This window comes from Trachypithecus francoisi, unplaced genomic scaffold (genome assembly GCF_009764315.1).
Source record: "Trachypithecus francoisi isolate TF-2019V2 unplaced genomic scaffold, Tfra_2.0 Lachesis_group1, whole genome shotgun sequence".
NCBI lineage: Eukaryota > Metazoa > Chordata > Mammalia > Primates > Cercopithecidae > Trachypithecus > Trachypithecus francoisi.
In genome coordinates, this window is record NW_022681454.1 from 96,377,432 (window position 1) to 96,390,335 (window position 12,904).

General features: G+C 38.2%; 1 pseudogene; it reads right to left on the bottom strand.

Moving 5' to 3' along the window:
- Positions 1–7,132: 7,132 nt before the first annotated feature.
- On the bottom strand, positions 7,133–8,582 carry LOC117085692 (annotated as a pseudogene).
- Positions 8,583–12,904: the final 4,322 nt, after the last annotated feature.

Consider the following 12,904-nt stretch of genomic DNA (forward strand, 5'->3'; position numbering starts at 1 on the left):
AGTTAAGGATGATTCCCTGTTTGTCTATTTTTTGGAGTAGTTTCAGAAGAAATGGTACCAATTCCTATTTGCACCTCTAGTAGAATTCGGCTGTGAATCCATCTGGTCCTGGGCTTTTTTTTTGTTGGTGGGCTACTAATTGCTGCCTCAATTTCAGAACTTGTTATTGGTTTATTCAGAGATTTGTTTTCTTCCTGGTTTAGTCTTGGGAGGGTGTATGTGTCCAGGAATTCATCCATTTCTTCCAGATTTTCTAGTTTATTTGTGTAGAGGTGTTTATAGTATTCTCTAGTGGTAGTTTGTATTTCTGTGGGATTGGTGGTGATATCACCTTTATCATTTTTTATTGCATCTATTTGATTCTTCTCTCTTTTCTTCTTTATTAGTCTGGCTAGTGGTCTATCTATTTTGTTGATCTTTCAAAAAACCAGTTCTGTGATTCATTGATTTTTTTGAAGGGTTTTTTGTGCCTCTATCGCCTTCAGTTTTGCTCTGATCTTAGTTATTTGTTGTCTTCAGACAGCCTTTGAATTTGTTTGCTCTTGCTTCTCTAGTTGTTTTAATTGTGACGGTAGGGTGCCAATTTTAGATCTTTCCTGTTTATCTTGTGGGCATTTAGTGCTATAAATTTCCCTCTACACTCTGCTTTAAATGTGTCCCAGAGATTCTGGTATGCTGTGTCTTTGTTTTCATTGGTTTCAAAGGATATATTTATTTCTGCCTTCTTTTCATTATTTACTCAGTAGTCATTCAGGAGCAAGTTGTTCAATTTCCATGTAGTTGTGTGGTTTTGAGGGAGTTTCTAAATCCTGAATTCTAATTTGATTGCACTGTGGTCTGAGAGACTGTTTGTTATGATTTCCATTTTTTGCACTTGCTAAGGAGTGTTTTACTTCCAATTATGTGGTAATTTTAGAATAAGTGCGATGTGGTGCTGAGAAGAACATATATTCTGTTCATTTGTGGTGGAGAGTTCTGTAGATGTCTATTAGTACCACTTGGTCCAAAGCTGAGTTCAAGTCCTGGATGTCCTTGTTAATTTTCTATCCTGTTGATCTAATATTGACAGTGGGGTGTTAAATTTTCCCACTATTATTGTGTGGGAGTCTAAATTTCTTTGTAGGTCACTAAGAACTTGCATTATGAATCTGGTTGCTCCTGTATTGGATGTGTATATATTTAGGATAGTTAGCTCTTCTTGTTGCATTGATCCCTTTACTATTATGTAATGTCCTTGTCTCTTTTGATCTTTGTTGGTTTAAATTCTGTTTTATCAGAGACTAGGATTACAACCACTGCTTTTTTTTCTTTTCTTTTTTGCTTTACATTTGCTTGGTAACTATTCCTCCATCCCTTTATTTTGAGCATATGTGTGTCTTAGCACATCAGATGGGTCTCCTGAATACAGTGTACTGATGGGTTTTGACTCTTTATCCAATTTGCCAGTCTGTGTCTTTTAATTGGGGTATTTAGCTCATTTACATTTAAGGTTAATATTGTTATGTGTGAATTTGATCCTGCCATTATGATGTTAGCTGGTTATTTTGCTCGTTAGTTGATGTAGTTTCTTCCTAGCATCTATGGTCTTTACAATTTGGTGTTTTTGCAGTGGCTGGTACCAGTTGTTCCTTTCCATGTTTAGTGCTTCCTTCAGGAGCTCTTGTAAGGCAGGTCTGGTGGTGACAAAATCTCTCAGCATTTGCTTGTCTGTAAAGGATTTTATTTCTCCCTCATGTATGAAGCCTAGTTTGGCTGGATACGAAATTCTGGGTTGAAAATTCTTTTCTTTAAGAATGTTGAATATTGGTCCCCACTCTCTTCTGGCTTGTAGGGTTTCTGCTGAAAGATCTGCTGTTAGTCTCATGGGCTTCCCTTTGTGGGCAACCCAACCTTTCTCTGTGGCTGCCCTTAACATTCTTTTCCTTCATTTCAACTTTGGTGAATCTGAGGATTATGGGTCTTGGGGTTGCTCATCTCAAGGAATATCTGTGGTGTTCTCTGTATTTCCTGAATTTGAATGTTGGCCTGCCTTGCTAGGTTGGGGAAGTTCTCCTAGATAATATTCCAAAGAGAGTTTTCCAACTTGGTTCCATTCTTCCCGTCACTTTCAGGTACACCAATCAAACATTGATTTGGTCTTTTCACATAGTCCCATATTTCTTGGAGGCTTTGTTCATTTCTTTTCATTCTTTTTTCTATAATCTTGTGAGAAACTTTATTTCATTGAGTTGATCTTCAATCTCTGATATCATTTCTTCCGCTTGATCAATTCAGCTATTGATACTTGTGTATGCTTCACGAAGTTCTTGTGCTGTGTTTTTCAGCTCCAGCAGGTCATTTACGTTCTTCTCTAAACTGATTATTCTAGTTAGTAAGTCCTCTAACCTTTTTTCAAGGTTCTTAACTTTCTTGCATTGAGTTACAACATGCTTCTTTAGCTCACAGTAGTTTGCTATTACCCACCTTCTGAAGCCTACTTCTGTCAATTTGTCAAACTCATTCTCCATTTGGTTTTGTTCCCTTGCTGGTGAGGAGTTGTGATTCTTTGAAGGAGAAGAGACATTCTGGTTTTTGCAACTTTTAGCCTTTTTGTGCTGGTTTCTCCTCATCTTCATAGATTTATCTACCTTTGGTCTTTGAAGTCACTGACTTTCAGAGGGGTCTCTGAATGGACGTCCTTTTTGTTGATGTTGGTACTATTCCTTTCTGTTAGTTTTCCTTCTAACAGTCAGGCCCCTCTGCTGCAGGTCTGCTGGATTTTGCTGGAGGTCCACTATAGACCCTGTTTGCCTGGGGATCACTGGCGGAGTCTGCAGAACAGCAAAGATTGCTGCCTGTTCCTTCCTCTGGAAGCTTTGTCCCAGAGGGTCACCTGCCAGATGCCACCCAGAGCCCTCCTGTATGAGGTGTCTATCGACCCCTCCTGGGAGGTGTCTCTCATTCAGGATACAAGGGCGTCAGGGACCCACTTGAGGAGCCAGTCTGTCCATTATCAGAGACTGAATGCTGTGCTGGGAGATCTACTGCTGTCTTCAGAGCTGCCAGACAGGGATGTTTAAGTCTGCTGAGGCTGTGCCCACAACCGTCCCTTCCCCCAGGTGCTCTGTCCCAGGGAGGTGCAGGTTTTATCTCTTAAGTCCCTGACTGGGGCTGCTGCCTGTTTTTCAGAGATGCCCTGCCCAGACAGGAGATAATCTACCTGGAGAGTCAGTCTGGCCACAGTGGCCTTGCTGAGCTGTGGTGGGCTCTGCCCAGTTCAAACTTCCTGGCAGCTTTTTTTACACTGTGAGGGTAAAACCGCCTGCCCAAGCCTCAGCAATGGCAGACGCCCCTCCCCCAACCAAGCTCAAGCATCCCAGGTCAAGCTCAGACTGCTGTACTGGCAGCGACAATTTCAAGCCAGTGGATCTTAGCTTGCTGCGCTCTGTGGGGGTAGGGTGCACTGAACCAAACCACTTGACTCCCAGGCTTTAGCCCCCTTTCCAGGGGAGTAAACGGTTCTGTCTCTCTGGCATTCCTGGTGCCACTGAGGTATGAAAAAATAAATAAATAAATAAATAATAATAATAACAATAATAATAAACTCCCGCAGCTAGCTGGTGTCTGTCCAAATGGCTGCCCAGTTTTGTGCTGGAAACCCAGGGCCCTGGTGGCGTAGGCACCAGAGGGAATCTCCTGGTCTGTGGGTTGAGAAGACTGTGGGAAAAGTGCAGTATCTGGTCCGGAGTTCATGGTACAGTCCCTAATGGTTTCCCTTGGCTAATAGAGGGAATTCCCCAATCCCTTGCACTTCCCAGGTAAGGCAACGCCCCACCCTGCTTGGGCTCACTCTCCTTGGGCTGTACCCACTGTCCACTCAGTCCCAGTGAGATGAACTGGGTACCTCAGTTGGAAACGCAGAAATCACCCACCTTCTGCATCGATCTTGCTTGGAGCTGCAGACCAGAGCTGTTTGTATTTGGTCATCTTGCCAGAAATGACCAAAAACTCTTGTTCTTTAAAAAGTATTTTAGAGAGGCTGGGCGCGGTGGCTCATGCCTGTAATCCCAGCACTTTGGGAGGCGAAGGTGGGCAGATTACGTGAGGTCAGGAGTTCAAGACCAGCCAAGCCAACAATGGTGAAACACCATTTCTACTAAAAATACAACAATTAGCTGGGCATGGTGGCACACGTCTGTAATCCCAGCTACTCACGTGTCTGAGGTAGGAGAATTGCTTGAGCCCGGGAAGTGGAGGTTGCAGTGAGCTGAGATTGCACCATTGCACTCCAGCCTGGCTAACAGAGTGAGACTCTGTCTCAAAAAAAAAAAAAAAAAAAATGGTTTAGAGAAAAGCAATATTCCTTTTTCATTCCCTTATTAAAGAGTCTCCTAAATGTGTTCCGATAGACTTACCCTTTATTGGTTCTATTCTTTCGCTTTCACTTTTTGTAACTTTGACTTTCCTAACCGATATTTTGAAGCAGGAAACAGCAGTTTGAAACATCCAAAGGGCAGAATAAGACAACAAACTAGCACTCCATCTGTTGTGACATTTAGTATTTGCTTTTCCTAAGAAACTGCTTATTGAATCAATTTCATATTAGCATTAAGAAATTAAGATCTTAGTTCACATCACACACACACACACACACACACAATTTCCCCTGAAACTGGAATCAGGCTGCCTGATTTGAGTACCTGAACTGCTCTTCCTAGCTGCATGTGTGAAACACTGGACTAGTTTCTTAATCTCTGATCCTCAGTTGGCTTGTCTATAAAATGAAGATAACAGTCTCTTATATACATGATTGTTAAAAGGAATAACTGGGAGAATATATGCAAAGTGGTCCACATGATACCTGGTATATAGGAAGTGGTCAATATGTGTTAATTTTCTTATTTGTATTATATTTTATGTTTTTCTATAACTATATTAAATAATAACATTGATGCAATACAAACATATTCTTATCTTTCACATAACAGCTTACATTTTCATCATTAAACTAATTCTGACTGTATTTTTTCAATGTAGAAGAGGAAAACATGTATAGAAATGGGAAATTCACTTCTCATTGCTTCTAAAGTGAATGCTCTTAAAAGAAAAGATGTAATGCTCCTCTAACCTGGCCCACATCCTTGGGGGTTCAGAAGTTAGAACCATCTCAAAAAATAGTCTTGAAGACACACCTGAGGAATCAGCATTCTTCAGAGGATGAGTCAGGGTAACCAGATGCACTAAGTGTACTTAGCACTAACTAAATAATCCTTGAGGCACACAGAAATCAGTGATCAGGAAAAGCCATTACTTAAGCTAACTAGCCTGTACTGTTTGTATATGAATGAAAGAAAGGAAAAAAGAAAAAGCTCTAAATAGAAGACAGCAGAAGATCGACAGCCAAAGACTCTGACTAGGCATCAGAGAAAAGGACCGTTATTTATGTACTAAGTATATGAACAAGGTGCTAAGTGAATGATTGTTTCTCCCTTGTAAACTATAAGAAAAGACTGAGAACTCTCTTGCTGGCTTCCTGGAAGATTTTATGACATGGTAAAGTTGGATGTCCTACTGAGCATTTGGATTTAACACATATTTTGGTCTTGCTAGTAGTCATGTTTCAGGGAAATAAATCCCTTGCAGAAAGTAGGTCTAAAGTACTTCTACTAATAACTTCTTCTACCTTAAAATGGAGATATTTTGAGCTTATACAATTTAAAAAGTGCATTAATTTCATTTCTTAGTACACGTAAGCACTATTTAAGTATTCAAACAAACCATCTAGGACCCATTTAGGTTACAAAAGAACCATCTACGACATATTTATTGAGATTTACTGTTTCAGAGAGAATGCCAAATTGATACAAACTCTTCAGATGTCTGTCCTAACAATTTTTAGTTCTGAGAACACAAAATAGCTATGGACAATCAATTGTGGCATTTGAAACTGATTTGGTTCCCTTTCCAGCATCCATCTTGAAATAAAACAAGTAGCCTCATACTGAAAATCATTAGCAATCTGAACAATCAACTTTGTAAATACCAGTTAACATTCTGTCATGGAGTCCGGTCCAGGATGCCCTTGAAATATCATGAGTATCTCTTCATTTGTTCATATGTACAACCTTCATTTTCATTCTGTGTCATTATTTCTTCTACTCTAAACTGCAGAAATTGTCTTCTAAATGGTTTCATTGCTTTTTTTTCTTTTTATTCAAAACTGTGATCCTAAAATCTTTTATAAGCTACCACGTCCTGAGCATCTACTGTATGCTGCGTATTCTGTGTCATCCCGAAAGCTTGATACAGAGAATTGAATCTAGTCCTCACAGTGATTCTGGGAATTAGAAGATGATAATGTAGACTGGTTCCTTCAAAGTTTACTCTAATTTTTTCCCAATGTGCCTTCCTGGGCTGAGGTAGGCAAGCTAAATGCCACATGACCCAGACTATTCCAGTCCAGGTTGCAGATGTCACTTTGTGCATTGTTCCCATGTGTTCATGCAAAACTTGAATTAGAACTGAAGTAAAGAAACATACAGAACTCGAAGTCCCCATTTACCTGTTGTAAGGTATGGCAGAGATTTTGTGATGCTGGACCTGAGAGATGTAGTGGTGACTTGTTAATATGGCAGTAGCTTCCTAATCATGGCAGGAGCAAATGTTTCTTTCTATGGTGGTCTAGTTCTGCAATGTGGCTTTGGGCAGCATTTGAAAACATTTATTATAAAGACTGTTTTCTTCTTCCAGTGCTTCCAAAAGTCACTTAACATTCTGCGTAACTCTCTTCATGCTTAAAGTATCCAGAGTGGATTATGATAACTGCAACTAAGCAACAACCTGTATATGCAAATATATTCCCACTGTACATCTGACACAGAATAGTTACATTTCTGTTAAATTTAATAGCTAGTTAATAGTAATTTAGGGTTCAAATTGAGGCAGAACTATCTGAACCATGCTTTTAACCATGATGTTCTAATGTGTGTGTACTTTCACTATTCCATTCTCCCACTATACATTCCTTACTGCTAAAAACATCATTTGAATTTTTCTTGTTATCAAAAGCCATTTTTAGTTTATCCCAAGCTCCTTTCTTGTGTTTTTTCTTATTTTTTTGGTCAGATAGTTAATTAGGTTCTTCTTAAGACGTTTAGAACACCAATTTGTGAGGCTAAGTTCCATTTGTCAGGGCAAACACAGATTGCAGGTAGCCCTGGAGTTGAGGAATAGCTTTGATTTTTTGTAAAATCTGTGCATCTCCAGCTTTTGGATTAATTTTGCGCTGCTCTGTAATCTCATATTTCTCTTTTTCCGTGTTGAAGACCTCACCTTCCTGGTGTCTGGGCTTCCACAGTTTCTTCTTCTTGAAGTAAGCATCAGTAAGGTGTTTAGGGGTTTTTACATTGCTGATATCAATTTTGGTTGAGGTGGCAATGACAAATTTCTAGTGTGTTCTTAGTAGAGCAACTTGATTGAGTACCAGAGGTCCAGTCACAAGTAACAAGCTACTAGACAGCTGCTTCAGGAAAACCACTCTCTTGCCCCTGTGGTGTCCAGTGAGGATGATCAGAATGGTCCTGGGGGTGTTGCTGGCTCACAGTTTTCTCACATGCTGCCTGAAGGGTTTTTGCTGTGGATCAATAGCTTTCAAGGCACATCTTCAGTAGGACAATATCTAGGCATTTTGTGAAGTTTAACTACCCAGGTACCACTGTTCTTGTCACCACTAAATGGTTTTGTAACAGTTGCAAGAACTTTCTCCTTCTTTTTCTTTTCACCCTTGGATTTAGCGGCTGAGTACTTCTTGTACATGGCCTTTCTGGAATACATGGCAGATCGGGAATACCTGCCAATTCCTCTGACAAGGACAGGATTGCGGCCGCAATGGGGCTTCCCCTTCTTGGGCTTTTTAGCCTTGAGGTTACCCTTTTTCACCTTGGCACCAGCATCAGCCTTCTTGGCTTCGGGTTTCTTCTCTTTAGTATTTGGCTTCTCAACTTTTTCACCAGCCATCTTGCAGATGGGAAAGAGTTCTTGTGTGTGTGTCTGTGTTTGTTTGTTTTGGCTTTTTTTTTTTTCTCCTGCAAAGCACTCTACATTCCAGTGATGCTGAACTTATTCCTGGCCTTGCCCATCTATGTTGTTTTCACCATAATTCCTTCATCTGGAATCCTTTGCATTCACTTAACCCCCCCAAAATTCTGTCTATAGCTTGAGGAATTTATCCTCAGATTATATGTTCCTCTGAGAAAATTGTAGTGTGCAATTATCTTTTCTTCTTAATTTCATATCTCATAGTATCATTTCTTTGATAATTATACATATTATGCCTTATCATATTTCATTTACCATTATCTTATGCATTGAATTTTTAAGATCTGTGTCCATTTTATCTTTGTGGCTAGAAAGAAGGTTATTGGTACATGGACTTCTTATAGTTCACTAAATGCTGATTACCAACGTAGATCATAGCAAATCCAGGTGATCGGCTTCTTTTATTCATATAGAACATTTAAGATTATGGTTTTCAGTTGTAACTCTCACAAGTGTTCCATGGAAAGCTCCTTAAAACACAGATTCCTGAGCACCACTCTAAAAGTCTTACTTAGTAGGACAGGATCTGAGAATCTGTACTTTTAATGAGCTCCTGGGTAAAGTAAATGCTCCTAATCCTAGGACTACACTTTGGTCCAGTGGTAAGAGTGGTAATTTTTATAAAACTTTATATTATTTGTCACAAAAACTGTTTCATTTGCTCACAATAATAGCTGTTAAATTTCTAGTATTATCCCCAATAAAAAAAATTAAGACTTTATGTATGAAGTATAAATCATTCTCTCTGGTCACACTGCTAATAAGTACACGAACCAGATTTCTAACTCATGTTCATTAATTCTATGAGAGGAAAATAAAATCTTGGGACCCCATACTCACTAAGCCAAAGGAAAAAGTCAATCTGGGAGCTGCATCATGCAAAACTGTCTCACATTTTCTTCCTAAATAGATAGCTACAAAGATAAAAGGCTACATACCTGTCTCACAATTTGCTCACAATTCCTTGTGGGCCCCAAGGTCTTTTCCCTAAAACAGTTCTGTTGAATTTCACACTGACAATGTAAGTTAACAGCTTATTTTCATAAGTACTGGACAAAGGACAGGACTTACAAGTCAACCCTCCTCTGTGCACAACTCACCTGAGACAAATGCATATATGACGGTTTCTTCTGCTCTGTGCTGACTTCTGGAAAAATTCACTGAGTACAAGAGAAATGCATAACTATTTTCCCACTTCCGCCTCATACATGTAAAATGTGGATTCAGTAAATGATCAAAGACTAAAAGAAATTAAACTGTTTGTGCCTTTTATCTACCTCATCTACCCTTCCTTTTTCTTTTCCTTCTTCTTTCCCCTACTGCTTGTCCTTTCGCTTTTAATATATATATCCCAAAACCTTCTTTGGAAAAAGCATGAATCAGAGATGTTTCTTGTGGTTTTGTGTTCCTTTTTCCTGGGCATATCCTCAATCTTGACAAAATAAACCTCTAAAATGATGGAGACTCACCTCAGTCATTTTCTTTGATTTACAATTCCAAATTCTATTCTTTTCCTTGATTCCATACTGCCACTTCACTCTCTTAGAGCTTGAATATAATATATAGCAAATACTTTTTTGTCAAAATTAGTTTATTTCTTTCCATCATGAAGATCAGAAATAAAATTTTCTTATCATAGATTTATTTAATAATTTTTGGTTATACTAATTTTATATCAAATGAGTGAAGAATAAAAAACAGTTCTATACAACTTTGATCAAGTAAAAAATCTTACAGAAGAAAAAGGAGGGTGGAATGAAACAGGAAGTATATATTCACATCTCCCTGATAATCCGGAAAAAAACTAGAAAGTTGAATACATGAGTCAAGACCCTTTTGGTTGCATATGACAGAAATCTAATCAGTTTAAGCAAAAAATAGAAGTTAAGGAGACTGAGCTTCATTTAAGGTTGTATCTAGGTGCTTAAACAATCCTGTTAATCTTCTCATTTTCTCTTCCACTGTCAGTAATTCTTTTATCTGATATGAAGTATTCTCATATAAGCTATATTCTCATGATGGCCAGAGGGTCACCAGTAGCTCCAGGGATGAATCTTAGTAGTTAATAAACCCCCTGAGAGAGACAGTCTTTCCTCATAGTTCCTGTAAAAGTTGTCAGGCTCACATCTGTTTGCTCTGATTAGCTCAATTTGAGTCATATATCTGCCTAAGAACCAATTATTGTGACTCTTTAGAGTGCAGAATACCCAAATGAGACACGAAGACTGAACATGATATTGATACTAAGAGTCTAACTTTGTAAAATATTTGAAGAGATTTATTCTGAACCAAATATGAGTGACCAGGACCCATGACACAGCCCTCAGGAGATCCTGAGTACATTTGTCCAGTCTAGAAGGCAGGACAATTTGAAGTGGGAGAATGGGGGTGAGGGAGGGTTCCAGGTCATACTTAGACGAAGATTCAAAATTTTCCTCATTGGCAATTGGTTGAAAGAGTTATTGTCAATAGAAAGGAATGGAAAGGAATGTCTGGGTTATGATAAAAGGCTGTGGAGACCAAAGTTATATCGTGTAGATGAAGCCTCCAGATAGCACACTTCAGAGAAAATAGTTTGTAATTTTTTTTTAAATCAGATTTAAGGTCTGTGTTGATGTTAATGCTGGAGGGTAAATGAGGCATGTCTAACCCCCCATTTCCCATCATGGCCTGAACCAGCTTTCAGGTTAAATTTTAGAGTGCTCTGGCCCAGGAGAAAGTCCATTCAGATGGTTGGGGGATCCTAAGAATTTTATTTTTGGTTTACATTTGTTAACAGGTAATTTTTTAAATGGGGCACTATTACCAAAAGTCAGGAAGTTTTCCAAAGTAGGCAAAAGCAAAAGATGTCTAACAGACCACTAATTATTTGGATATAAATTACAGGAAAGTCAATATGAATCTCTACATAAGGAAACATTATGTTGGTTTAGGAGTTTGAAGAAAGTAATCATGCATGTGGATGAAAGTATGCTGATTAGATGTTTTTTGAAGAGGCTTCCATGAGGTCAAAGAATTGTAGTCATTTCAACACTACAATTATTGTTTTTCTAAGAGATTAAAAACAACAAAAAAAGCCTAAGTAGAAATAAAAGGGCACACCTATGAAGAGAAAATTACTAATATTGATGTTTTACAGGTATCAGAATTGTGACTGGTTTTTGTGGTAGGCTGTGTTATGTTCCAAATTATTTTCTGCCTCCTCCCCTGTTGGAAGATTACACATTTCTACATTTCATCATGTGACTTTCAGTGTCTTTCTATGGAAGGCATATACTTCCCTATCTCTTACACCATAATTGTTCAAATGATTTGCACTAACCAAAGGAATGTGAGTAGAAGAAATAGTATGTCAGTTGTGTGCAGAAGCTGCAAGGTACACTGTTGGTTTTGGATTGGTCTCTTTTCCTCTGTCACAAAGATAGGATGTTCTCAATAAGGCCTTTAGGCTCCATTTTCAGCCTGGATCCTGGAAAAAGGAAAAAATGTGTGGCAGGAGCAGAAATACAGCTAATTGTATTTGTTAATACAATTATTGTATTAATTGTATTATTAGCTGAAATACAACTAATACAAAAGGAAGAGAAAAAAAGATAAAGCAAAAAAAACAAGTCTTTGTTCTTTAAAGCTATTTGAAATTTTGAGAAGGGAGCATTTGGTATAGCAACCTAAAAAAGAAAAAAAAAAAAAAAAACTGACACAATCTTATGTAAATTTTGTTAAATGACCTGGAAAAAGGGTTGCATAGTTTTCCATCCAATTTGCAGATAATACTAGGCCATTTTGAATAATGAAATAAAAACAAGAAAATTACCTGAGCCAAGTCTCAAGCATTATGCTAAGAGTGTTTCCTACTTTATTTTTAGTATCTTATTTAATCCTCTCTAAAACTCCATTAAAACATTATTAATTTCTTTACAGATACAGAAACTCACTGGTCCAGAATTATATATCTACTGCCAGATAGATTAAAACCTTGGCTTCAAGTGCCTGGCTTTCAAGAATGTACAAATTTTGGAGTGAATAGATAATACATAACACATATACTAAGTGCTAACCCCCAAAATGGTAATGGAACTATGGACCCTAAAAATGCAGAAATTACTCTAAGGCATAGAGAAGAGCATCTTTCCTAAGACACCTGAGTGAAATCATTGAGAACACTATAGACATGAGGAGGGAAATCTGAAAGGAGATACAATTAAAATCTAAAAAGTCATGTGGACAGTCAAAAAATAAACACGGTCTCAAATATAAATTTAACTGTAATCAGTTATGGTCTTCTGTTACATCAATACATTTAATTTAGAGTTAATAAAATCATGCTATGATTAGAATTATGTCTCCCCTCCCCAGATTCATACTTGAAGTCTTCATTTCTACTACCTCAGAATGTGATCTTATTTGGAAATAGGGTTGTTGCAGATGTAATTAGTTAATGTAAGATGAGGTCATACTGGAGTAAGGTGGATCCCTAATCCATTATGTTGGGTGTTTTTATATATAGGAGAAATCTGGACACAGGCATGCACACAGGGAGAACACCATGTGAAGATGAAGACAGAGATCAGGGTGATGGAGAAGAAACTCGGGACCTTCAAAGATTGCAGACAAACCACTAGCAGCTAGGAAAGAGACCTGGACGGACCCTCCTTCACAGGCCTCCGAAGGAACTAACTCTGTCAGCAGCTTGATCGGGGTTTTCTAGTCTCTAGATCATGAGACAACACTCTCTGTTGTTTAAGACACTTAGTTTGTGGTATTTTGGCACAGCAGCCTTAGCTAACAAATATAAATGGATTATTAACTTAGAAAATATATTGTAAAT